The sequence below is a fragment of the Pagrus pagrus genome (assembly GCF_965226575.1).
Source record: "Pagrus pagrus genome assembly, contig: HAP1_SCAFFOLD_39, whole genome shotgun sequence".
NCBI classification, from domain to species: Eukaryota; Metazoa; Chordata; class Actinopteri; order Spariformes; family Sparidae; genus Pagrus; species Pagrus pagrus.
The window spans coordinates 419,183-444,977 of record NW_028175424.1 but is presented as its reverse complement, the minus strand read 5'-3'; the positions used below and the strand labels follow the sequence as shown (position 1 = coordinate 444,977).

The window sequence follows — 25,795 nt, the reverse complement described above, 5'->3', positions numbered from 1 at the left end:
ATATGGGGTTTTCTGTCTGTAGGAGATGACAAAAAAGGCAAAGATGGCTGCACAAGTCCCTCCCCGGGTAGGTGTACTTGTATTAGACAATCTGGCTCTATTGACGCCTTTAAATCTAAACTCAAAACTCACTTTTTTGACTTAGGCTTTAATTAGTCCTTGACATCGACTGCTAGCTTCCTCGGTGGGTCGGTCTCAGTCTCGATGAGTAATCTATAGTATTAGATTCCACATTGTCCTGAAACAAGCTATTGTTTTGAAGAAAGTTGCATAACTGACAGGGGAGGTTAGAAATGGGTCTACAGTTCGCCAATACACCTGAATCTAGAGTAGGCTTTTTAAGAAGAGGTTTAACTACAGCTAATTTAAATGACTGAGGTACATAACCTGTAACTAGAGACAGTTTGATCACGTCTAAGAAAGAATCAGAATCAGAATCCTTTATTAAGAACTTCTTTAAGCAGACTGGTTGGGACGGGGTCTAGGAGACAAGTCGATGGTTTTGACAAAGAGATCGTTGAGGTTAATTGTTGAAGCTTGATTGGAGAAAAACTGTCCAGGTATACAGCAGGTTTTACAGCTGAGTTTAAAGTTCCTGTGCACTTGACACTAACAAATCTGAAGATCAGTATTGGTGTATTTTACTTGAGAACCTGTTAGTGTTTATTTTGATTTTTTTCTCTCAGATGAATTGGGCAGGGTGCCTGAGGAGAAGAGGACATCATGGAGACAAAGAAGTCAAAGTGGAGAGAGGGCATCCAAGGAGAAAAGGAACAGTTGGAGAAGAAGCGGGATGTCCGAGGAGAAGAGGATGACATGGAGACAAAGAAGTCAAAATGGGTTTTAACAACAGTTAAACAGTCAATGGGTTAAACAGTCAATGGGTTTTAACAAATAAGGTGCGAGTGACTTTGGAATCTTACTATAAGCATGTACTTTTACAAGTTACAATATATCTGACGAGAAAAAAAGGCAATTACACTGATTTACCGTGTGCTCCCGAATTAGAAGTCCATCTTCCTTACCAAGGTAGAGGCAAAGAGCCTTGAGAACTGCTGCCTTTTTGAGATTAACATCACTTGTAGCCTGTGTGAAGAGATTCCACCGATTAAAACATTCAGAAACACATAAATAACTGCAAAGAAATTTTCCAATATCCAACCTGTGGTAACCTACAAACATTGACTTCCAATCAGCTTTGTCAAGTTTGATCTATATAGCTCAAAAATATGTCAAACATACTGTAAAAGGTCATCCTTTTTTAATTACAAAATAGCTGAAGCGTGGCCTAGTTTTTATTTTTTTTAAAGTGAGGTATGAATATGTTTTAACTCCTGTTTATTAAGGGATATACAGTACAACCAACATCTACAGCCCGATCTTTTTATCACCACCTAAGAAAACAGGATTGAACTGGCACCTGTCTGATCACATGGCTGCATCTCTCGCCCATATGGTATTATTGCCTTAAAAAGACAATATTTCTTTAGAAATTATTTTTGCACCTTGCAAATAATCCAGGCTGTTACTGATGATGCAAACTGGGGCTTCATATGGACAATACAATTACACAGTGATTGCAATTAACATTGTATATTTAATATGCTGTTCTGTTTTAAGGGTGACTTTAACATCTGTCTATTTTCTGGCCAGAAACATCTCCCTTCTTCTGGAAAACAGATGTCAACTGGGGTAAAAGATTGTCCAACTGTACCATGAAGTTTGTCTCAAGTGGAAGTGTTGTAATCTGCTGGAATTAGGCATTTATCTGTTAGAAGTTAGAAGAGTAGCTTGCCATAGAGTTCTTCTGCCCCCAAGTGGCCAAAATAAAGAACTGCTTCCTCTACAGGAGATTTTTCTCTCTCCAAATGTTGGTTGTTTTACCGTATCAGACTTTAAATTTTAACAGGTGCACACTGAAATTGCACAATAAGAAGAGAGGAAAAGGCAAGCATGTATTTACCTCATCAGTATGAAAGAATGCAGACCATCTGGCTTTAAACTCTCTGGCTGCTGGGTTTTGCTTCACCACCTCACTGTTTCTTTGTCTGACATCATTCAAAAGTTCAACTCTCACATTTTCAAGACTTTCATCTGTGAGGGTGTGATGGACAATTTAATTTTAATTTTAATTTTAATTTTAATTTTAATGAAACGCTACAGATTGGATGGTGCAGGAATCATGTTTGTGATTGCACTTACATCTCCAACCCAACGCCACAATGCAATACCACCCAAAATGAAAGCCAACCAACGCTGCTTCTTATAGGCCAGTCAGCAATCACAGACATTACCCTCGTTAATACCAAATTGAGTTAAAATGTTGAAAGTGCAAAAATTACCAGCATGGCAATTAATAGAAGCAAATAAATATAAGAATACTGTGCAAGTGGGCCTAAGTTTTCACACATTTTGTAGGATAATTTTAAAGTATAGCTTACTATTCATTTAACAGATATTTTCTTTTATGTGAAATAATATTTACAATTACACAGTCTTCAAAAGATTAGATTCTATGATTAAGTTTATCGATTTGAGGGTCCATCCTTTGCCCATTATCACCAAAAGTATATTTTTTATCTAGCTTTTAGGATCAACCAATCACAGCTTTTGTAATGATGACTCATACCTAGCAACGGGGTCAACCACACCTCCTCACTAAGATAGGAGTTTCTGTCCATTCCTTGCTCAGCATTGTCTGAGAATAATCTGGAATCACTCCTAAGCTAAGACTCCTTGCTAGGAATTTTTAGGTTAAGTTAGGAGCTCTCTGAGAGGATTCTCAGAATCTTTAGGAATATGGGCCCAGGTAAATATTTGTACTTAGATCTGTATCAAGACAACACAATGTCAACTTCACGGTTGACCTTTCCTCCAATACAGTAATGATGACATTAGTGTTCTGTTATTTTGTCACTTTTTGAATTAAATTCTTGAGAATTTGGACAAAACTGGTTTAAACTTTGAAAAAAAACCCAAGAAGAAATCTATACTCATGTTTATAGAACAATTTCTCAACAATTAAGTACAGTAATGTAAGTAAAGTTTTATGTCATTTGTTCATAAAATATGTGTTTTTCCTGTCATAACTTAGTTTTTGTCAACACCGTTAGACACAATAGAAAATTAATCATTCCTATTTGTTTGGTCTGCTATAGATTTAACCCTTGTGTCTTCACCTTGACTACACACATGTTAAATGTTGAATATTCCTTTTTATTAAATTTTTATGCTGTGTCACATGTGCTCTTTGAAAACTCTTACGTCACAAAAGTCTTATCATTTGCATTTAATACAAAGAATAAAAGTTCTGGACATAAAAGAACACATTATTTCATTTAAAGAAACAACTACATTAATAATTTGGCTGTTTTAGAGAAACAGTTTGAAAGTATTCAAAAATACATACAAAATACTAAAGATTTTCTCCACTCAAATACATTTAACTTTGCTCATCCACTTAATTAAACAATTTGGTACAACAAATAACTTATCATGTAAATTTTACTTTCTTTCACCACTGTCAGACAGAGAAAATGATGGTGTTGACAAAAATAACAAACCTATAGGAACTTTTTTGACCTTTTTATTTTAGCAGATGTGAAGAGTTGTAGGGGGGTCGTCAGGAATATAGCTGACTATGTATTTGTCTGATTTTACTGCTAAATTATAAATGGCTTTTTGCTGTGACGCTAGTTTGGATGCCTCTTTCCTTTCATTTTATTCCAGGCTGTTAAGGACAAACGCCTAAAGACATATTCGCCATAACGAACCCCTGCTTATGGTAAATATACCATATTTCAATATATTTCCATTGCACAGTCAGTGGTGTAGATGTCAGCGTTAGATGTTAACTACTATCTGATATTATTTTGCTTCTGGATTCTTTCTCTTCAGAAAAATTGGTCAGAGATTATCAAGGCCACGTTGCGGGTGCCAACCCCACAAATAAAATGCTGGAGAACGCTAAACAGTGTTCAATGCACATCATTCAGTTTTTGCGGTTCATGGCCAACTCAAAAATCCCAAATGTGGATTTACTCTTTCTGAAGAATTATGGAAGAGTTCGAGAGTAAGACTACACATTTTTTAAAGATTTATCTCTTGGAATTGATGTGTAATTAAAATAAAAGACATGAACTTGAAAAAAATGTTCACCAAGGTTTGTGGCTGAACTCAAAGGGCGTGGATTCAAACCGAAAACACAGAAAATGTACCTCACTGATGTGAGGTGAGGTGTGATTGGATAAAAGTCTACAGTAACTGAAGGAACTTACAGCACCATGAGTGAGGAGGGCTTTGCTGTCCTTCAAGACAGTATTGAGGGCAAAATAGCTCCCCTGGAAGTCAAAAGATGTCATGATCATGATAATGATATATAGGAAATATTAAGGATATAGATGAAAAAAGACTTGACTTTATTGATCCCTTTGAGATGACTCCCTCAGGAAAATTGAATTTCCAGCTGCTTACAAAGTAAGGAAGCAGCACACAAGGCAGTTTGCAAACAACAACAACAACTACTCGCAAACGGGTGTATAAATATATATATACATATAAAAATAAGAAAAAAAATGAACAATAAACTCTTAGCTAAAAATAAACAATAAATTCTTGGTTAAAAATAGAAAGTAGAGATAAGAAGAAAATGAAAATAAATATAGAGGACTGTATATGGCATTGTGTTATTGTACAGTGGATAAATACAAGATACAGTTCAGTCACCAAACACGCTTAATTTTGTGGATTGTTACTCTTCATCTTGTGCCCTGATCAGGTTAATTAATAAGAAAGACAGATGATAAAGCTAAGATTCAACTATAATTCTCCTTGAGCATTAACATTCCAGGTCTGTCCTAATGTATACTTGTTAATTGATAGTATCAAGGATCAGGTAATACTGTATGTACCTTGCATGTACTTTGTGAATGTGGTAAAATGAATCCTTTATATTTTGTTTTTTGATCTTTTGTTTGTTTCAACTCACGCTTATGCACATAAATATGTATATATACTGTATATGGATTTGTATTATTCACCCCTTTGGATGTTTTCCTCTTATATATAAAAAAATATACAAAAAAAGAAACATTTTCAGAAATGGGGGAAAGCTGAAAATTCGGTATACAACAACTGTTGCCTGGGTTCTTCATCAGTCAAAGCTTTATTGTAGAGTGGCAAAGAGAAAACCACTGTTGAAGAAAGCTCATTAAATCTCAACTAGTGTTCACCCAAAGGCATGCGGGTCAACTGGAAGAAGTTTCTTTGAATAAAAAAATATTATTCATTTAATTTGCTGAGTAGCACGTTACCTTTCCTTCGTTAAATCGCCATTACATTGTGACTTCCGCCGGTATGCTTTTAATGTGAAATCTGACCGGAAGTTGGCTGTCATACAACCGCCAGCGTAACAACTCCGAGCCACAGCAACAGCTCCGTGCCACCGCTGAAGTCGATGAAACAGGGTAAACAAGCGGCGTGTTCAGTAAGTATTCAGTATTTTCTTGAGATATACAGTAGCGTAATGCCATGACAGTTTGATGCGTTGTGTAGTCATTTATTTATTTACTAAAACTGTCGGCTTTCTTGTTTAAGGGTCGCTAGCCGAACACAGGTGTATCACTAATTAGCACTTGCTAGAGTTAACAGTCAGCTAATTAAGACAGTTATCAGAGTTTTCGGGTACCATGGTGGACTGACTCGTTAAAATTAAGGTCATTTGCATGTTCGGGTGTCAGTTATCTTATTTATTTTTCTTTTTTATCTGTGCCAGGGTAGGAGTATAGCGGCCATATTCATCGAGTCCATCACACCTGGTGTGGGGGGATGGGTGATTGGTTTCGCAGCACAATGCACTTGACTCGATCCAAATTTAACCTGAAGTCATGCTTATGTGGGCGACGATAATCCAACCATGTTGAAGCAGGCAAAGTTTTTAGAGCCATGCTTTTCAGACAAGGCGCAGTTAATTTCGAACGATTTTAATGTTGGTTGGTTATAGTTATTAAGCAGTGTAGCAAGCCAGGTTTTGCTTGGAATATTACTTAAAAACGTAGTGGACGTGTAACCTAAATCATGCCAGTGGAAATCAAATTCAGAGAATATATATCTTTATATCATAGAAGAAAATAATAAACGAGCAATATGTTAAATGAAGGATTTAGGGAACCTACTGTTGGAGCCATATTGCTCATATATGAAATGTTTCTGTTTGAATACTGGTATTTATGCGTTTTATTTTTATGTTTAGAATTATTATATTATTGTAGGCTACATATTTTCATGAAACAGTGTTATGCCTTGGTTAGTTGAAATGATTGTTCCCCCTATGGTTTGCTTATGGTATCATCTGTGGCTTGATGATTAATTGTCAGGTGTGTTTAAACGGGAAAGCAGGAAGTGATTTCCCTTGGACATGGACGGGGTGATCGTACAGTTTTTTAACCACCGAATACCATCAGTTTACTATCAGTTTCGTTTCATTTGTTGATTATCCATTGGTTGATCGTTTGGAATTGTGCATCCTGATTTATGGAGTTCGTTTGGGATCGCAATAAATTGCTTTGGATTAATTAAGATAGACTACTGGGCGATTGTTGGAAGGTGCGTCTGAAAAGGTTTACCCTGATCTAGACTCGACTGTACTGATTGATTTCATTACACAATAAACTCAATATTTCACAACTAAGTTTAGGTTGGATTTAACAGAAATTGAGTTGGCATAGCACAATTAAAAGAACAGAAGACCAAGTACTCTGTTGTTTGAGTCTCGTCATCAGTTTAAATGCTTCAAAAGTGGCAGGTGGAGAGAGATGGTAAAAATTGAATGTTTGCACTTCCTGTTTCTCAGTTTGCTAAGGGGAAGAGTCCATATGTTACTCAGGTAACATATTGTTTAAAACCCTGTAATCTAATTTAACTAGAAGTGATGCCTAAGCTATCTCATTTTTTATTAATTTCTTTGCAGTTTGAAATGCCACCAAGGATCAGTCTTCTTAAAGATGCCTGTCACCATGTTGTTTTAAAGACTGACAAAACATGGAGATTGGAGGTGAAGTACATCAATGCAGTGAAAGGTAAGATGGTGTTAGATTAGATTAGATTAGATTGTACTTTATTTATCCCTTGGGAAGGTTCCCTCAGGGAAATTGAGGTTCCAGCAGCATCACAAAGACCGACAGTACAGTAAAAAAGTAAAAAGAAAAGAAAAGCACACAGAGTTCAAATAGACAAAAAGTAGAAGTAAAAGCACAAAAAGAGCACAGTTGTGTGTAGGACAGGTACAGTGCAAGTATAAATATATAAATACAAAAATATAATAAATATAATAATATAAGAAAAATGGTACATTGCACAGTAGATATTGCACAGTTATTGTTGTTATTGCACAGAGATATTGTACAGTTATTGTAGTTACTGCACATTTACAGCACTACAGATCTAGGTGTTCAGGTCATGTTGAATGCACCTTCCCCACTCTCCTGCTACTCCTCCCCCTCCCTCCAAGTGCAGAGTTATAGAGTTTGATGGCTCGTGGGACAAAGGAGTCTTTGAGTCTGTTTGTTTTGCACTTAGGGAGGAGCAGCCTGTTGCTGAGAATAAATGTTATTGTTGTTAGTGTTAAATGTGTTATTGTTTATCTGGCTGTCTATCTAGATGTATAGATGGACAAGTGGTGATACATTTCTTATCAGTACATATACTCCTTATCAGTTCTTTTGCTTACTATTTTCTTTTTCCAAGAATAGATTCAGAAACAGATGATGATAATTTTTTATTAATTTTTATGTTACATTATGTTGTTTCTAGAGCAGCAACAGTAAAGCTAACAGCAGGAAAAACCACTATATAAACTAATATATCACTAGAAATTAGTCAAAATGTCGGTAAAATAAATACATATTCTTGAAATCGTAATATTGAGTAAAGTTTAGAAAGGATACAGAATACAGACGTCATACAGTAACAGCCATTCATCCTGTCCTCCTCCCTCTGCTGAGGTGATGCACTGCCTGCATGTATCACCTCAGCAGCAGCTGCGTGGCTGAACCGTATACCAGCAGGGTCACCTTAATAGCTGGCAGTTGGCAGCACATCTCAATCATGCAGCCATGAAGTGAACTTAAATGTTGAAAAGGGAAAAAGCAGGAAGTGGAAGATAAAAATGATAAAAATGGATTTAAAATCCTTTATTCAAAACATGGCAAGGTACAGGAATGTGTTCTTGTGATGGATATAATAATGGATGCAATTTAATGTTTGGGTATTTCTTATAAGTGTAGGATGTACTGTACAGGAAGAACATGTGGGGGAGGCGTGTCGTCTTAAACGTGACTTGTATTGGGATGTCCTGATGTCAGCCTCCTGTATTCACCAGAGGTGGGAATTGTGGAGTCATCAAGTCATCTCCATGCCATGTATTTGTTCTGCTCAGTCACTGAACCGGGTGCATTCACTAATTAGCTCACCTTCCTGGCTGAAGAGCTGTGCTGATTGGACTCAGCTGGTTTAGTGCATGAAAAGAACAAATACAGGGCATGGAGATGATGTGATGACTCCACAATTCCCACCTCTGGTATTCACTCAGTCAGGATTAGGTGGCCCCCCTTACCAAGGTTATAAACATTTTTGCCCTCTGTTCACCATTTTGTACCCTGATGAATGCCTTTTAGGTTGAAACAGGGCAGTGTTTTATCGTTCCATAAGTAGCCATGTTTTGAACAGAGGCATTTAAATCCAACTCAAGTATTTTTGTCCTGCTCCATTGCTTTTTTTTCTCATGTTGACCCTATTCTTTAAGAGCTCCAGCATTTTATTTAGTTTGACAGTATAAAGACAGGGCGTGAGCACACCACTACCACTTTTTCATAAATTCTCGTTCTTTATCTACAGTGTGTGTTTTTATACATTTAGCTACAGATCAAAAAACAATTGTAGTGGACATAATTTGTTTTTTTTGTCCTTAATTTTTTTCTTACAGGACGTGGTTTATTCACCCGAGTTTCATTCTGCAAAGGATACTTTGTAGTTGAATGCAGTGGAGATTTGATTGATGATGACGAAGCCCAGAGGGGAAGAAGCTCTTACCACCCCTCATGCTCTACATTTTTGTTTGCATTCAAGTGGAGAGGGAAAACATGGTGGTAAGAGTTTCAGTTACTATACTGCTTTATAGTTATATACATTGTTAAATTTTTTCTTCAACAATATCTTTATTAGATTTTTTAACAACCCTAGAGCTGAATGAAAGGGCAATGTACAACAATATGACAAATAGGTACCAGATCAGCCCATCCCCACAGGTCCGACCATACATTCCTACAGAGTGTGTACCAAGTCAGATTAGTAAGAATAAATACAAGCCTTCAGTATATCATAAAAGAAAGAAAGAAAGAAACAAACAAACAAACATATATAGCCTAAAACACAACTGTTGCAGAGAGGGATTAAATGGCAGGGAGAGGTAGAAAAAAAAATTAAGACAAATAAAAAATAAAGCTAGAAACAGCACCAAATGATGAATAAGCATGTTTAACAATCACATGACATTGTTTAAATATAAGAGGATTACTGTATTGTGGACTCCGTGTCCACATATGGTAGAAAACCACCCCAGATCTTTTGGAACTCTCCAGGTTTACCCTTCAAATTATACATAGTCTTTTCACCTGGTATGCATGATGCTAATACATCTTTCCAATGCATAGCTATACATTTGTTGGCTGTAATAAGGGCAATTCTAATAAATTTGAGTTGGTTTTTATTGACTTTCAACATAGATGTGTCACCAAGGAGAATTACTCTTAGCTCTGCGGGGATGGTTAGTCCTGTAATATCATTAAGCACTTTGACTATAGACATTTTATGTAGTCTGTCAGGGGTATAGTATGTTCTATGAATAAGATTGTATTGTGTAATTTTATGTCTAGAGTTAAAAGAAAAACACTGACTACTAGTACACAATGATCCCCTTCTTCAAAATTACACTCCAGGTCTTCTTCCTGTTTACATTTCACTCTTAGCTCTTCCCAACCTCTAATCTGAGAAATTCCTGAGTAAGAGTAGTATATTTACGCTGCCTGTGACGCATACCGGGACTTCTGTGAGATCGAAAGCTGTTGTTTACTGTGTCTCTCTCTTTCTCTATCCATCTTGGCTGTTTTTCTTCGATTTCTGAGTATTTCATAGTCAAACTGGTTTTGTACTGCAGCTAACGTTAGACTTTATAACTTGTACGTACTTTGTCGAACCGCTTTTCTGTTACTGGGTAGTCTGTTACTGCCCGGTTAGCTTCCTAGGCTTAGCCTAGCTCACTGCTTTTTGCCTTTCACCGCAGTCGACACAGCCTCGACAAACAAGTGTTACGATGGCTTGTGCTGACTGTTCTGCAGTTGCAGATAGGGTGTCTCTATTAGAGAGACGTGTCCGTGAGCTAGAACAGCTTCTCTCAGTTAGAAACACGGGCACTGCAGATAGTGTTAGCCCCAGGCCTGATAGCAGGCCTGCTAGCCTTAGCACTAGCTTAGTCTCGTCGGCAGCTGCTGTGGAATTTGTCCCTGCTCGGTCGCGGCGTGGAAGGCGCGGGAGCAAGCCACTGGTTGTGTGGTCTGAGAGCAGATGGCCTTCATCCTACTGGAGTCGGCGCTGCTGCTTTGTCTAGCAATATAGACAGGTGTTTGATGCAGGTTTGACATCAGGGATGTAGCATTTGGCAGGTCACAGGTGACTAGAGAGCCTGCTAGCGATACAGTCAATGCTGGTGTGGAGTCTAGTTAACATGGTATTGTAGTGCAGAGTACCAGACTGATACCCTAGTTTGCAACATTGAGACTGTCACCTTCCCCCGCCACTCTCTCATTGAATCATGCTCTAAATATGCGCGGGGCTTCTAACCGACGTGTACCCGGTTACACGTCTGAGATTTATGATCTCTTTCTATCGCAGTTGCCTCCATTCAACCGCCTCCTAATCCCATTAAATCAAAGCCATTCCAGTAGTTATCAGACAAAAACGTTTATTCAACGTTATTCTGTTATTCTTAACCCTGTTAAAAGAGCTTTTTCCTCACTCGAATCGAGGGTCGAAGGACAGAGGGTGTCGTCTCTGTACAGATTGTAAAGCCCTCTGAGGCAAACTGTGATTTGTGAATTTGGCCTATACAAATAAAATTTGATTTGATTTGATTCTTGTAGACCTATTTCAAATAGGTACTAAATTAAAGCCAACATAACAGATAAATCACAGAGCTTCATTTAACATTTTAAGGCTTAGGCCTACTTATGACAGAAAGTAAAATGAGTTGAAAATAAAATCTATCATTTTGACAGAAAAGAAAACGTGAGTGAAAGCTGAAAAAGGTTTAACCTTCTTCTTTAATCATTGTTTTAACTATTTCTCACAGTTGTACAATTTGTTTTTAAACTTATAGTTCAAACTGCATCCCTCTCTCGCAACGGAAGCTGCCTCTGAATTTTAATACGTCTCATAGTAAAAGTAATCTGGAATTGGCGATAGAAAGAAACTAAAAAAGAAGCCAAAGTATGCTGAAGTGAGAGGAAAAAACTTCACCTTTATATCCACAAAGCTAAAAAAGTAGAGGGGGAATCTCACAATTATTCACTAAAACTGTCGGGGGGGGGGGGGGGGGGATGTTTTTTTCCTCCTCTTTAGACGCGAGGATATGTGATCAGGTCGTAAAAAGCCGACACAGAACACCAACCAACAATATAATGTATACAACAACACGTAACAATAAAGGCTAAAATAAAAAGCCATTACAATTTTTTTTCGATTGCTAAGGAGCATTGGTCGAAACTGAAGCGACGTGTTCAAAACTCTTAACACAGTCTGCATTTCCATCTTGCAGCTCAGCTCAACAGTTAATCTCATGCCCAAAAGTGTGTCTCACAACACACACAATCACTCTTAACAAACGGAACGGCAAAATACTAACAACAAAGAACATTACATCAAATACATCTTATATTTCAAGTTTGAATGATTTTTGTCAGGTAAATCAGTATTTTATATAGGATCTTTTGCACTTTAATGGTTCTAAATTATAGTATATGCTGTAATATATTGCAACAACACTGAATCAGGAATGCAGAGATTTATTCAAGAACATTTGTGCTTTTGCATAAGTACTTCAGGACCATACAAAAAATAAAGATTACGTAAACAGAATAATGCAGAATCTCAGAATTCCAGGGGTAGAATACAAATTACAGTAAGAGATAAAACTAAACTCCTTCCTCTCCTGGCTGCTCTTCTCTCTCTACCAACTTTGCCCGCTGCTCTTTGATCCATACTTGCACAGGAAAAAGAATCAGAAGCCACTCCTTTTGTATATGCTGTTATGGCTACTCTTGCATTCAAAAAAGGTCAGAGTAGTTTCTGAGGAGGAGGTCCACGACTCACTAAATAATAAGCACTCGCGGAGATGTTTCCAGTTTCAACAAAAAGTTTTGAATTTATTTACATAAACAGAAATATTCTCCGGGTTGACTTCAGACAATGAGCAAATAAAAAACGTAATTTAGTGGTTGATAAACTGTTTCACTCCTCACTCCTTCAACACAAAAAACAGACAAAAGCACAAACCAGCTGTCCTCTCTCCCTAATCACAGGAGGAGGATGGCCTGACTAGGAGGAGGGACCTGAGCAGCAAAACGATCATAAATAATAGTTCATGTACAATATATATCCTGAATAGTCATCCTTATCATTAGCATTATTTTATACCATTACCATATACCATTTTCCAAATAATTAATACAAAGAATCAATAGGCTCCAACATCCCGGCCCCTAATTGTTGGCTTTAGCAAAACAATTACATAAATAAGATTCAAAAGGAGCCAAAATAGAACAATTACACAAGGGAAATTAATTATGCTCTTTAAATTCAAAGTCCATTCAGTTACTTGATGATGACTATCTGTCTTCTCAAAGTTCATAATCGTGTCAGAATATCTGAAACGGTCCATAGTGAAGGCTGGAAAATCACGGCCTCTCTCCATTTATCCTGCTGCCTCCATTAGAAGACAGAGCTTATCTATTGGTCGTTGAATCGCACTGCTTTTGGTTTTAACCAAAACACTTCTCACACAGCCCTTGGCATCTGGAAATGTCTTTACAACACGGCCCATAATCCATGAGTTCCTTGGTGCTGTGTTATCAACAATGATGACCAGATCTCCAGGACTCAAGTTCCTTTTTATGCTCTTCCACTTACTTCTTTCTTGCATGAGAGGAAGATACTCTTTTGTCCACCATCTCCAGAAGAGATCTGTAAGGTACTGTGCTTGTCTCCACCTCTTCCTTGAATAATGATCTCCTGGTGGCATAGTTGTTTCGCTTTCAGTTGGAGCAAATGGTTTGGGGTTGGTGGTTCCAAATCATTGGGTTCACTTGACACTGTAGTTATCGGTCGGTCATTCAGGATGGCTTCTACCTCACACAGTGCTGTTGATAGAGTTTCATCGTCCAGCGTTTGTTGTTTTAGAACAGATGTGAGGATCTTTTTGACTAGTCTGATCAGTCTTTCCCAGACTCCGCCGTGGTGGGCTCACAAAGGAGGGTTAAGTCCATTTTACTCCCTCTGTTAAAAGGGTGTTTTGAATCTTCTGATGATTCAGCTCTTTCAAAGCTTCTTGTAGTTCCCTTTGGGCCCCGACAAAGTTTGTCCCACAGTCCGTCCTGATACTTATAACTGCTCCTCTCCTGCAGATGAATCTGCGTATAGCATTTATGCATGAGTCTGTGGTTAGGAAGTTTGCCATCTCCAGGTGGATAGCTGACTCACCAGGCAGTGTGTCTGACTCCTTCTTAGCTGACTTAGCAATTTAAGTAGTTTTTTCACCTTCAATATCCAGGCTACAGACCTCTGAAGTCGGTTCCATGATGAGTGATACTTGATTAATGTGCATATCGGATGTTGGTTTTCAATCCTCACAGTTAACTGTGATCTCCTTTTCCACACTGTTAACTGTGACCTCCTTTTTCACCTCAGGGTCATTTGCTGATATCTCTCCTAGACCTTGTGTGATCTTTGGCCATGTCTTTTTTTCCTCTGACCAGGTATTCAGGACCTCTCAGCCATCTTGATCTTAAGAAAGATTCCACGTGCAATCCTCGTGATGCGTCGTCAGCTGGATTGTCTCTTGAATTTATGTATCTCCACTGGCTTGTGTGAGAGAGATCATGGATCATTGCAACTCTGTTGGATACAAATGTATGAAATCTCTTTGTTTGATTGTGAATATACTTCAATACAGGTGTACTATCTGTCCAGAAAGTTGAATCTGTGAGTGGTAAATGCAGCTCCTTCCTCAGCATCCGATCCACTTTTACAGCCAATGTTGCTGCAGTGAGTTCAAGCCTGGGTGTGGTGATCTGCTTGAGAGGTGAGAGTCTGGCTTTTCCAAATATAAAGGAGATATGGATTTTGCCTTGGTGATTTGTTAGTCTAAGGTAGCTTACTGTACCATAACCTGACTCACTTGCATCGCAGAAGTGATGCAGCTCAGCGGTCGCCACTGGGTCGTAGTTCTCAGGCTTTATACATCTTGCTGCTTGAAACCCACGTAACTGAATTAATTCCCCGATCCATCTCTGCCAGGGCATTGCAAATTCCTGTGGAATAACTTGATCCCATCCATACCTGGATTTGCAGAGCTCTTGCAGTAGTTGTTTGGCTTTCAGGATGAAAGGAGAGAGAAAACCTAATGGGTCATAAACTGAACTTACTGTGGAGAGTATACCTCTTCTGGTTGCAGGCCGGCTGTTGACAGTTTCTTTAAAGCTGAAGGTGTCACTGTGGGCGTTCCAGTGGATTCCAAGTGCAGGCTCGACTGTGATTTGTTCTTTCAGCTTTTCTTTACCCAGGTCCAGTTCCTTGACTGCCTTTGCTCTGTGATGCTCAGGAATGCTTGCTAACACCTCACAGTTATTGCTGACCCATTTTGTCAATGTGAAACCTCACTGATCGCAGGCTTTAGTGAGATCTTTGACAAGCTTTATGGCTCGGTCTGCTGTTGCCACAGATCGGAGGCAATCGCCCACATAAGTTAGTTTTGATGGTTTTCATAACTTCATCAGAGTAATGCTTCTGGTTGTCATCAGCAGTTTGACGCAGGGCAAAATTAGCAATGCTCGGGGATGATACAGCGCCAAAGAGGTGAACTTTCATCCTGTAAACATTAAGCGGTTTGCTGATATCACCCTCTGGCCACCACAAAAACCTCAGAAAGTCTCTGTCCTTTTCATCAACATGTACTTGATAAAACATTGCCTCAATGTCTGCCATAACTGCAGTTTGTTCTTGGCGAAACCTTAATAGCACTCCGATGAGGGCGTTTGTTAAGTCTGGACCTTGGAGGAGCTCCTTATTCAGAGACGTTCCTTGAAATGAGGATGTACAGTCAAACACCACCCTCAGTTTGAGTTTTCGCTTGTGGTAGATGCCATCATGTGGGATATACCAGACCCGTCCATCCCCTCTGCGAAGCTGCTGAGGTGGAACCTTCTCTCCATAACCCTTTTTGAGAATGTCCTCCATGAAGGAGGTGTATTCCTCGGCATACGTCTTATCCTTCTTAAATTTTTTCATAAGGTGCAGTGTGCGTTCCTTTACCGTATCATAGTTATCAGGCATGACCTTGTCTTTATCCCTGAAAGGCAGTGGTAAATGACAGTGGCCATCTTTAAGGAATGCTGAGCTGGAATCAATCTCCATAAAACGTTTATCCTCAACTGACATCTCAATTTTCTCCTCATACATGTTCTCAGAGAAATCCTGGTTATATTGTCTGATGAGTAGATCCTTCAACTCGACAACAGAGATTCTGTTACTTGACACTGCAATGGGCCCAGCACGTTCTGCAGGACTATTAACACTGAGTGGTCCAGTTACCACCCATCCCAGTAAGGTTTGGACTGCATATGGTCCATTATCATGACTGTTTATTATTTTCCATGGCTCCATTGCTCGAGGAACATCAGTCCCAATGAGGAGTTCAATGTCTGCCTCAATTTCCTTTAACTGAGATAAGGCCACCTCTCCAAATCAGCTTCTGTGATTATGTTTTCCTTTGAGACAGGGATTTTGTTCTGCGTGTAAACTTTCGGCAGGTCCAGATATGTGCAGCCCTCCAAGTCTCCCACCTCCAGTCCTCTGACCTCATAGGTCCCTGCAGGGTTTTCCTGTCCCATTGTTCGCAAAAGTATCTCTGTTTTGCGTCCTTTCGCATTCAACAGGTTCATTAGATTTTCTGTGCAAAATGTTGCTGTGCTGCCTGGATCGAGGAAGGCATAGGTCTGAATATACCTGCTCCCTTTTGCCACCTTAACTCTGACTGGAACAATCGCAAGTGCACAGTCTCTCCCGGCCCCAGTTCCATCACCTGCTGAAACGAGCACTGCTTATGGGGTTATCTTCTGTCTCAGCAGTGGCTTTTGGTTGATTTTCCTGTTTTGGGCCTTTTGCACTTTGAATATGAAGTACAGTAGGATGTTTCATTTGACAAACTTGACACATTAATCTTCTTTTTTGCTTAGATGACCTTTTAGTAGGCAACCAAAGCAGTATCCATGGCTTCTTAAGAATTCAACCTTGTTGTCATGTGACTGTGTTTTGAATTGTGGGCGGTCGATCAGAGTGCGTTTTACGGCGCATCCTGCTTTCTCTGTATTCACTGCTACTGAAGTAGCGAAGCTGCTGTTTTTGCCTCTTATTAATTTTGGTTCACTTTTACTTCTTGGGATAGACTTTTTTGTTGTCATTTGGTCTTGAATGTCCCCGAACAACGGATCCAAAAGCATCTTAGAATGTTTTTCCACAAAATCCACAAGGTGCTGAAATCTGATTCTCCTGCCAGTTCTCTGTTGTGTCTCATAGGCTGTGGTTCGCCACCTTTCCCGGAGTTTGTAGGGTAGTTTGGATGCTATTCGCCTTAGGTTTGATGGGATCTCGAGTTCCTCTAAATACTGTAAATCTTGCATTACATTACAACATGCTCTCAAATACATTGCATATGCATGCAGCGTTTTCCCATCCTCGGCTTTAATCGCTGTCCAGTTCAAGGCTTTTTCCAGGTAAGCTCCAGAAACTTTCATTTCATTCCCAAAGTGCTCTTTTAAGAGGTGTCTTGCTTCACTATAGCCCCTGCTCCCATCCATGTGCAAGTCTCTTGGTAAACCAGAGATAAACTGCTCAAGATAGTAGAGTCTGTCCTGATTATTTTTAGTCTTGTCTTCAATCCAAGTGTTCAAATGCATGGATAAAAGACTGATATGCCAATGGGTTACCATCAAACACAGAAATCTCTCTTGCAGGTAACAGACAGGTTTTGCTGTGAGACAATGAGTTCTGCTAAGTCATTTGTCTTTGTCTTTGAATAACCACATCCAAGTTATCATGAGCAGCATTAGTTATGGTGTGATTATGATTTGCAGTTTCGTTTTTATGTTTTTCAGTTAAATTCTTGTTTTGAGGTTTATTTTCTGGTGTGTTGGTACCCCTTGTAGGTGGAGGTCTGTGGAGACTTAAGATGGTTTGGTGAAGTGGAGTTTTGGGTATTGCACCTAACTGTGCAAATTCTACATTGCTCTCCATTGTTTCTGGTTCATGGTGAGAGTCATAATACTCCTTCATGCCATCACCCAGAGCTTCCTGATCCACCTCATCACTTTGAAGGATTTTTATTTTAGCAGTTGATGCTGCGAGGTCTGCTTCCAGCTCCATTTGCTCCATCTTTGATTTCAGTTTTGTTTCCTCCAGTTGCAAAGTGTGTTTTTCTTTCAATGCAGCAGCTCGAGCCATCACAGCAGCTTGTTCCGCTTTGGCCTTTTTTAACTCTGAGGAGACTGAGGAAGATCTGGAGGTTGATGATCCAGTGGAAGTGGAAGACTTTGATTTGTGTGACACATTTGATATGCTGTCCAGTGGTCCAACTTTTGATTGTGCAATTTCTCTTTTCCATGTTTCAACATCTTTCATGAAGTAATTCAGGTTAGTTATTCTGGGTTCATACCAGTCATAATAATCATTTTCCTTTTCCTCCTCTGATAAGAGCTCTTGCACAGATTTGTGAGCATTTTTAAATTCATCCACAGCTCCTTTAAACGCTTCAAATGTGTCATTGACTTTATCAACATTTCCAACGTCAGTCATCAAAGCCTTTATTTCATTTGTCCTCCTCGTGCATGCTCCCAATCTGCCTCTGCGCGAAGCAATGCGCGATTTCAACATGTCCTCAGACTCAGTTGCGGTCTCAGGTGTGTCAGACATCATCACAAATAACCACACAAATTCCTTTAATTTCCGTTAAGTTCATTCTTAAACATCATTCCAACGTCCCCGTTTTATTGCAATCCACATCCACAATCCACAACTTTGCCTTCCATAGTGTTCGATTGTTTCTTTGTAGCGCAACGGCGCATTCGTTCATAGAGTCGATCAGCTGATTTTAGTCACGGCCCGCCGGCTGCTTTCTTCATCTGTCGGCGAGTGATCCGCCGACTTTCCACTTTCCTTCCTTGCATTCAAAAAAGGTAAAAAAAACCCTAGTTTCTGAGGAGGAGGTCCACGACTCACTTAATAATAAGCACTCGCGGAGATGTTTCCAGTTTCAACAAAAAGTTTTGAATTTATTTACATAAACAGAAATATTCTCCGGGTTGACTTCAGACAATGAGCAAATAAAAAACGTAATTTAGTGGTTGATAAACTGTTTCACTCCTCACTCCTTCAACACAAAAAACAGACAAAAGCACAAACCAGCTGTCCTCTCTCCCTAATCACAGGAGGAGGATGGCCTGACTAGGAGGAGGGACCTGAGCAGCAAAACGATCATAAATAATAGTTCATGTACAATATATATCCTGAATAGTCATCCTTATCATTAGCATTATTTTATACCATTACCATATACCATTTTCCAAATAATTAATACAAAGAATCAATAGGCTCCAACATATGCTTTCTAATGAGGCCAAACGCAGTGAGACAGTTAAGCCCACATGCATTTCTGTTTTGCAGACTGTGTTAAGAGTTTTGAACATGTCGCTTCAGTTTCGACCAATGCATCTTAGCAATCGAAAAAAACTAACAGTTTTTTTTTTCAGCAGGACGACATTTGCGCATGGAGAAGATGAGCGCCGCGCTCTTCTCAAGTCCTCCGCAGCCTATTCTACACAGCAGCTGTCTTGCCTTTAAGTGGTCTCGCTGGTCTGAAAAACACAAATAGCTGTGGCCGCGGGTTTTTTTTATATATCACAGAACATTGTGCCCTATGCATCTATTGTGTATGCGGATAACTGCACTAGTGGGAACATTTAATTGTATAGTTAGTTAATGTTTTTATCTGAAGCTTTTAGGCAACATTATCACCCCTAAAAATACTATAGGCCTATATATTGGTGAGAAATAAACGAGGAGGAAAAATGACGCGTAAACTTTTCTAAACGGTTATGATTTATTATCCGCGTACCCGTTTACACGTGTAGATGTTGACACCCCTATAAACCACAATAATTTAATCTTGATCTCCACCTCTGACAGTGGGGAAATGTCTTAGCAAGCACCTTACACAGTCTCGCATAATAAAATACCAAAGCTAATCACAATGGCATCCCGGCATCCCGTCATCCCTACCTGCATAGGCAGCCAAATCTAACTACTAAAAGGTACCTTGTTCCAATTCCTTGGCTTTATTAATATTAGATCACTGTCAACCAAAGCCTTACTGATTAATGATTTGATTACTGATCATAAGCTGGACATGATTGGCTTATGTGAAACATGGCTGAAATCTAATACTTTTCTGCCATTAAATGAAGCCTCCCCTCCTGATTATAACTATGCCCATGTTGCTCGGGCCTCTAAACAGGGAGGAGGCGTTGCTCTAATCTACATCTATCTATTTTCAGTTTAAGCTCCAACCAGGAAATTAAATTTACTTCTTTTGAGGCCCTGGTGTTAAAACCATCTCCATCAAGTAGTAACAGGCTTTCCCCTGGTGGTAATCTACAGACCTCCAGGGCCTTATTCCCAGTTCCTAGAAGAATTCGGTGAATTTATTGCAGATCTTGTAACTAGTTCAGATAAGATCCTAATTATTGGGGATTTCAATATCCACTTAAATAAGCCTTCTGACTCTCCTAGTCAGTACTTCTCAAATGGTGGGGGGCGCGGTGAGGTGTCGGGGGGGCGTGAGAGGCAGGTCAGGACTTTCATTTCATTTTCATTTTCCACTGTCATTATTAGTAGCCCCATTCACACTGCTGTTTGCATGCGGGGATCCTGCGCCAATTCTCCCCATCTGCCTCTGTGTGAAAGTTTCAGATGCGGCGAGGGGTGAAATTTCCCTCTGCCTCTGATGCTCCTACGGAGGTATCAGAGGCACAGTATTGGCGAACCGAACCAGTGTGAGCAGATAAGCCGACGGTGGGGAGCGGGGGGTTGTCGATCTGATGGTGTTCACTGTGTGATAACTAAACAGGTCCGACACTCAATAAAATATAGAGAAATGTCCCACAAAGCAATGTTACAGGACCAAACAACAGTAACGTGGTAACTGGTCGTGTCTTTGGCAACTTATGAGGAAAAAAATACAGCAATTATATGTGGAAAAGTGTCTGTCAGCCTGTCGGTCCAACCGACTCTTCGTCACATTTCTGCCCGAAAAACGGCGTCTGTCCCCGGCAAAAAACTTTAACTCGGCAAGTGTTTGTCGCGGTGAAAAACATCACTGCTAAGTCAGCCCTACTGACCGAGACTTCAGTGATCTTTCCTCCATAAAACAGCCTCCCTCCCTGCGAGTGACAGACGGCGTCCCGTTTACTGATGGTGATTATGTAATTAAGAGAAAAATGTAACTTTGTCATTTTCCAGGATGTTTGGTGGGTCAGGATCCCACATTAACTGCATCCATATGATGATAAGTGTGTACATGTTTAGATTTGTCAGTGCGTAGTAAAATAACGTTTAAAAAAAAGCAATATTGTTGCAAATGTTGCACAAAAAAAATTAAAAAGTCCTTTTTGAAAAGGAATAAGCTGATGAAGCTGACAAGTGACCAATGTTTACAGTTTAAAGTTTTGAATGTTAATGTGTTAAGTCTATAAAAATGCACATCCCAGTGAATCATTTGCGCTTTTTTCTCTGTTTTGAGAATCACAGTCTTGTTTAAATGTTACAAATTGAGTTAATAAACTAAACTTGGAAATTGTTTGAAGTTGTTGCAGATGTTAACAGATGAGATGAGATGCAGATGTTTTTAATCTATTTTGATAATCAGGTGATTGTATGCAGAATGCTGGTGCCAGCAACTCATACAGTGGTTTATACAGATAAATGAATAATTATTATCAGGTTCTCAATAATATTTCAATTCAGGGGGGGTGTGAAAAAATTTCTGTCCTCTAGGGGGGGCATGACAGAAAATAGTTGAGAACCACTGCTCTAAGTAAAGCTTTTTTGGGTCTGCTCGATATGTCTAGCTTTACTCAGCTCGTTCATGAACCTACTCATTCCAGTGGTAACACTCTGGATTTGATTCTTTCCCATGGATTAGATGCGTCAGCCCTGAATGTTGCTTCCGTCTCCTCTGCTGTGTCGGACCACTCTCTTATTACATTTGAAGCGTCATTAGCCTGTCCCTGTATCAATGACACAAATGTTTCCACCTCTCGTCATATCAGCCCGGCAATCATAGCGACACTCTGTGAGAAATTGGCTGGGGTCCTGGCCCCTTTTGCGATTGCGACAAAGCCTGTGGAAAAATTCACCAATTAAGTTAACTCGGTAATCGTTTCTCTCCTCGATTCTGTGGCACCGGTCTCTACCAAGACAAGACGACCAAAGAAATCTTCTCCCTGGTTTACTAATGAAACCCGAGATCTCAAACAGGCCTGCAGGAAAATGGAACGTGCATGGCGAAAATCTAAATTAGTCGTTTTTCATCTTGCATGCTGTCATAGTGTACTTAATTACAAGCGTGCTCTTAATGCCACTAGAACAGCATATTTATCTGGCCTAATAAACAATAATAAACACAATCCTAGATTTCTCTTTGACACTGTGGCTAAACTTAATCAAAAAACCACAGTCTGTGAGCTGTACATCCTTTAATGCAAATGATTTCTTAGATTTCTTTTGCAATAAAATTGATGATATTAGAGCCAAAATTAATTCATCATCTCTGGCTTCCTCGTCAAAGTTGATTATAAAACAGCCTTCTGCCGATTCTCAGTTAGCCCCGGCTCTAAACAATTTTGAAGATATCTCCCCTGAGATATTGTCTAAAATTGTCTCATCCTCAAAGCCAACTACCTGCATCCTGGACACCCTTCTGGCAAAACTGTTTAAGGATCTATGGCCAGCACTGGGACCTACAATGTTAAATATTGTTAACTTATCGCTCATGACAGGTGTTGTCCCTGCTAGTTTTAAGTCTGCTGTGGTTAAGCCTCTACTTAAGAAACCCCACCTTGACCCAGGATCTCTAAATAATTATAGGCCAGTATCCAACCTTCCCTTCTTCTCCAAAATCTTAGAAAGAGTTGTGTCCCAGCAACTTTCAGGCTACCTAACTAATAACAATCTCCTGGAACCTTTTCAATCAGCTTTCAGAGCCTGTCACTCCACCAAAACTGGCCCTTACTAAAGTGGTAAAGGACATCTTACTTTAGATTTAGACTCTACCTCAGTGCTTCTGTTACTAGATCTCAGTGCTGCATTTGACACCACAGATCACGGCATATTGTTAGACCGAGAACACAATGTGTTTCTTACAAAAGTACCACATCAATATTAACTGATGTGAAGTATGGCGTTCCATACTCGGAGTTTGGGAATACAGAGTTAGGGAATACATTTCCACTGCTATGTGGACGACACTCAGCTGTTTGTGCCCATCAAAGCTGATGATAAATCTCAAATCGCCAAATTTGAGACCTGCCTGTGTGCCGTGAAGAGCTGGATGTCAGAAAATTTCCTGCTCCTAAATTCGGATAAAACTGAGATGCTGGTCATTGCTCCCCCTCGACAGAGACACCCCTTTGAGAAATAACACAATTGTCGAGAGTTACTGTCACGTGATCAAAGTTCAACTGTTAAGAATTTAGGTGTTACTTTTGACTCTAGCCTCTCTTCCCATCGGCACATAAAATAAATTACCAAGATCGCTTTTTACCACCTGCGCAATATGGCCAAAATTAGGTCCTTCCTGTCCACGGCCTTTGTTTCGTCTAGGCTGGATTACTGCAATGCCTTATTTTCGGGTCTTCCACATGGGAGCACTAAAAGTCTTCAGATGGTTCAAAATGCTGCAGCTAGTCTTAACACGTACAAGAAAATTTGATTCTATTACACTAATCTTAGCCTCACTGCACTGGCTCCCAATACATATAAGATCAGACTTTAAGGTGCTGCTGATGACATACAAAACTGTCTTATTATACTGTATTCTCCAACTCGTGCATTATGCTCTCAAAATTCAGGGCTCCTGATGGTTCCCAGGGTTAAGAAGAAGTCAGCTGGCTGCAGGGCTTTCTCCTATCGGGCCCCCTTCCTCTGGAATAACCTCCCAGCTGATATTAGACAATCTGGCTCTATTGACGCCTTTAAATCTAAACTCAAAACTCACTTTTTTGACTTGGCCTTTAATTAGTCCTTGACATCGACTGCTAGCTTCTTCGGTGGGTCAACTCAGTCTCAGTGAGTAAGCTGTAGTATTAGACGCCACATTGTCCTGCCGACGAGTAATAATCTGCTTATTCTGATTAACATTGCATTTCTATAACCTTGTTTTTCTTTCTGTTCCCACAAGGTGCAAGCTGTGTCACTTTCTCCCCCTCTTTCTCCTCCTACTCTCTTTTCATTCAGGCTCCCTTCTGATGAACTCAGGCCCCAGAGACCATCTACCTCTCCTGGCTCCTACAGCCCCACATACTGTCAGATCTGGATTGTCACACCCGGGCTCCGTTGGATCGTTCCTCTCCTTGTTTCGCTATCTCCTTTATAACTGTATTCCTGTAAATTTTGAGGCCATCTCATTCTGATCTCTCTCTCTACTACTAATTATCCTGTGTGGCCTGCCCTCTTCCAGGTCACCACGGTGGACAGGAGGTCGTGTGGCTCGGGCACCCCCTGACGATGCCTTGTCCTGCTCAGTCGTCTCCTGGATCCACATACTTTACATATATAATTTTTATCAGATTTTCTGTCAATGCAACCTGTAAACTGTGATTGCTGTTCTTTCTGTACATGCGACATCTATCGCATGACTGTCCGTCCTGGAAGAGGGATCCCTCCTCTGTGGCTCTCCCTGAGGTTTCTTCCGTCGTCTTTTTTTTCCGGTTAAAAGGGTCTTTTTTTTTTTTTTTTTCTCCCATCAAGATGGCAAGTTTTTCCTCACTCGAATCGAGGGTCTAAGGACAGAGGATGTCGTTCACTTTACAGACTGTAAAGCCCATTGAGGCAATGTGATAACGTGGAACAAAACTTAATAGAATATGAACAGGTTATAGATCCGGAACATAATCTTTTTAAAAAAAAAAACACCAGTTGCTGTTATTATACAGAAAACAGTTTAACAATATTACTGTTGAACATGGGATAAATATTATTCATTTTAACAGTAGAATTTATATGCAAACTTCCAAAGTATAAAAGAATATCTAATGCAGTTCAAAAAGCCTTTTAACATTATAGCCATCTTAGAAACATGGCTTAACGAAGAGAGAGGTACAGATTTTGATTTGCAGGGATAGGAACTTAATTGCATTAATAGAGGGAGCAAAACTGGAGGAGACGTGGCTCTATTTGTTGACAAAGGCCTCACAAGGTTGTGGACAATGTCAGTAATCATGGATGATGTAATGGAGTGTGTTACTATTGAAATATGTATTGGGGGGGGGGGGAAATGTCATTGTCAGTTGTGTGTATAGGAAACCTGGTTCAAACATTGAAATCTTTATAGAAAATATGGAAAGGGTATTCGCTAAAGAAAAGCAAAAAAGTCAATTATGTCTGTGGGGATTTTAACATAGCCTTGTTGAATCCCAACAACCATAAAATGACGGATGCATTTGTGGAAGCAATGTATAGTATGAGTTTATTTCCAACGATTACAAAACCAACCAGAATAACATCTCACTGTCACTCTGATTGACAATATTTTTACAAACAATATGGAGAGTAGTACTGTTAGTGCATTATTATTTAATGACATTAGTGATCACCTGCCTGTCTTTGCGATTCATGAATGTAACTACAATAGGAACTGGGGGTGTAATGAAGTTAAATACAGGAGAGTAAGATCTGAGGAAACTATAGCTGCATTTAGGAATGATTTAATTAATTATGATTGGAAAGTTTGTGAAGACACTGATAATTATTTTTAGACATATTCAAAAATTAGTATGACAAAAGCTGTCATATGTATATATATATGCAAACAATGTAACAAGAATAAGTATTCTGAAAACCCCTGGATGACTAAGGGACTGCAAAATGCCTGTAAGAAAAAGAATACTCTGTATAGGCACTTCATAAAATATAGAACAAAAGAGGCGGAGATTAAATATAAGAAATACAAAAAGGCATTAACTAATATTATGAGAGTATGTAAGAAGGGTTATTATAATAAAATATTAGAGAATAATAAAAACAATGTAAAAAGTATATGGAATATATTAAAGGTATAGTTGGTAATCCTGTTCAGAAACAATTTTTGTTATACTGGGTGAAATGGCCTTTCCATCCTGAGAGTAGTCCATACATAATGTGT

The 25,795-nt window shown here is 39.4% G+C and overlaps 1 long non-coding RNA gene across 5 annotated transcripts in view; it reads left to right on the top strand.

The window, feature by feature from the left end:
* Window positions 1-5,396: 5,396 nt before the first annotated feature.
* LOC311253729 overlaps window positions 5,397-25,795 on the top strand; it is a 35,156-nt gene continuing 14,757 nt past the window's right edge. For 3 of the 5 annotated variants that reach the window (XR_014621840.1, XR_014621841.1, XR_014621842.1), the window contains exons 1-3: window positions 5,397-5,485; window positions 6,968-7,076; window positions 8,981-9,143. This is a non-coding gene — a long non-coding RNA (uncharacterized lncRNA). Of the gene's footprint in view, window positions 5,486-6,967; window positions 7,077-8,980; window positions 9,144-23,504; window positions 23,722-23,833; window positions 24,877-25,795 lie in introns of those variants that run through there. The other 2 variants (XR_014621843.1, XR_014621844.1) reach the window with 2 other exon arrangements.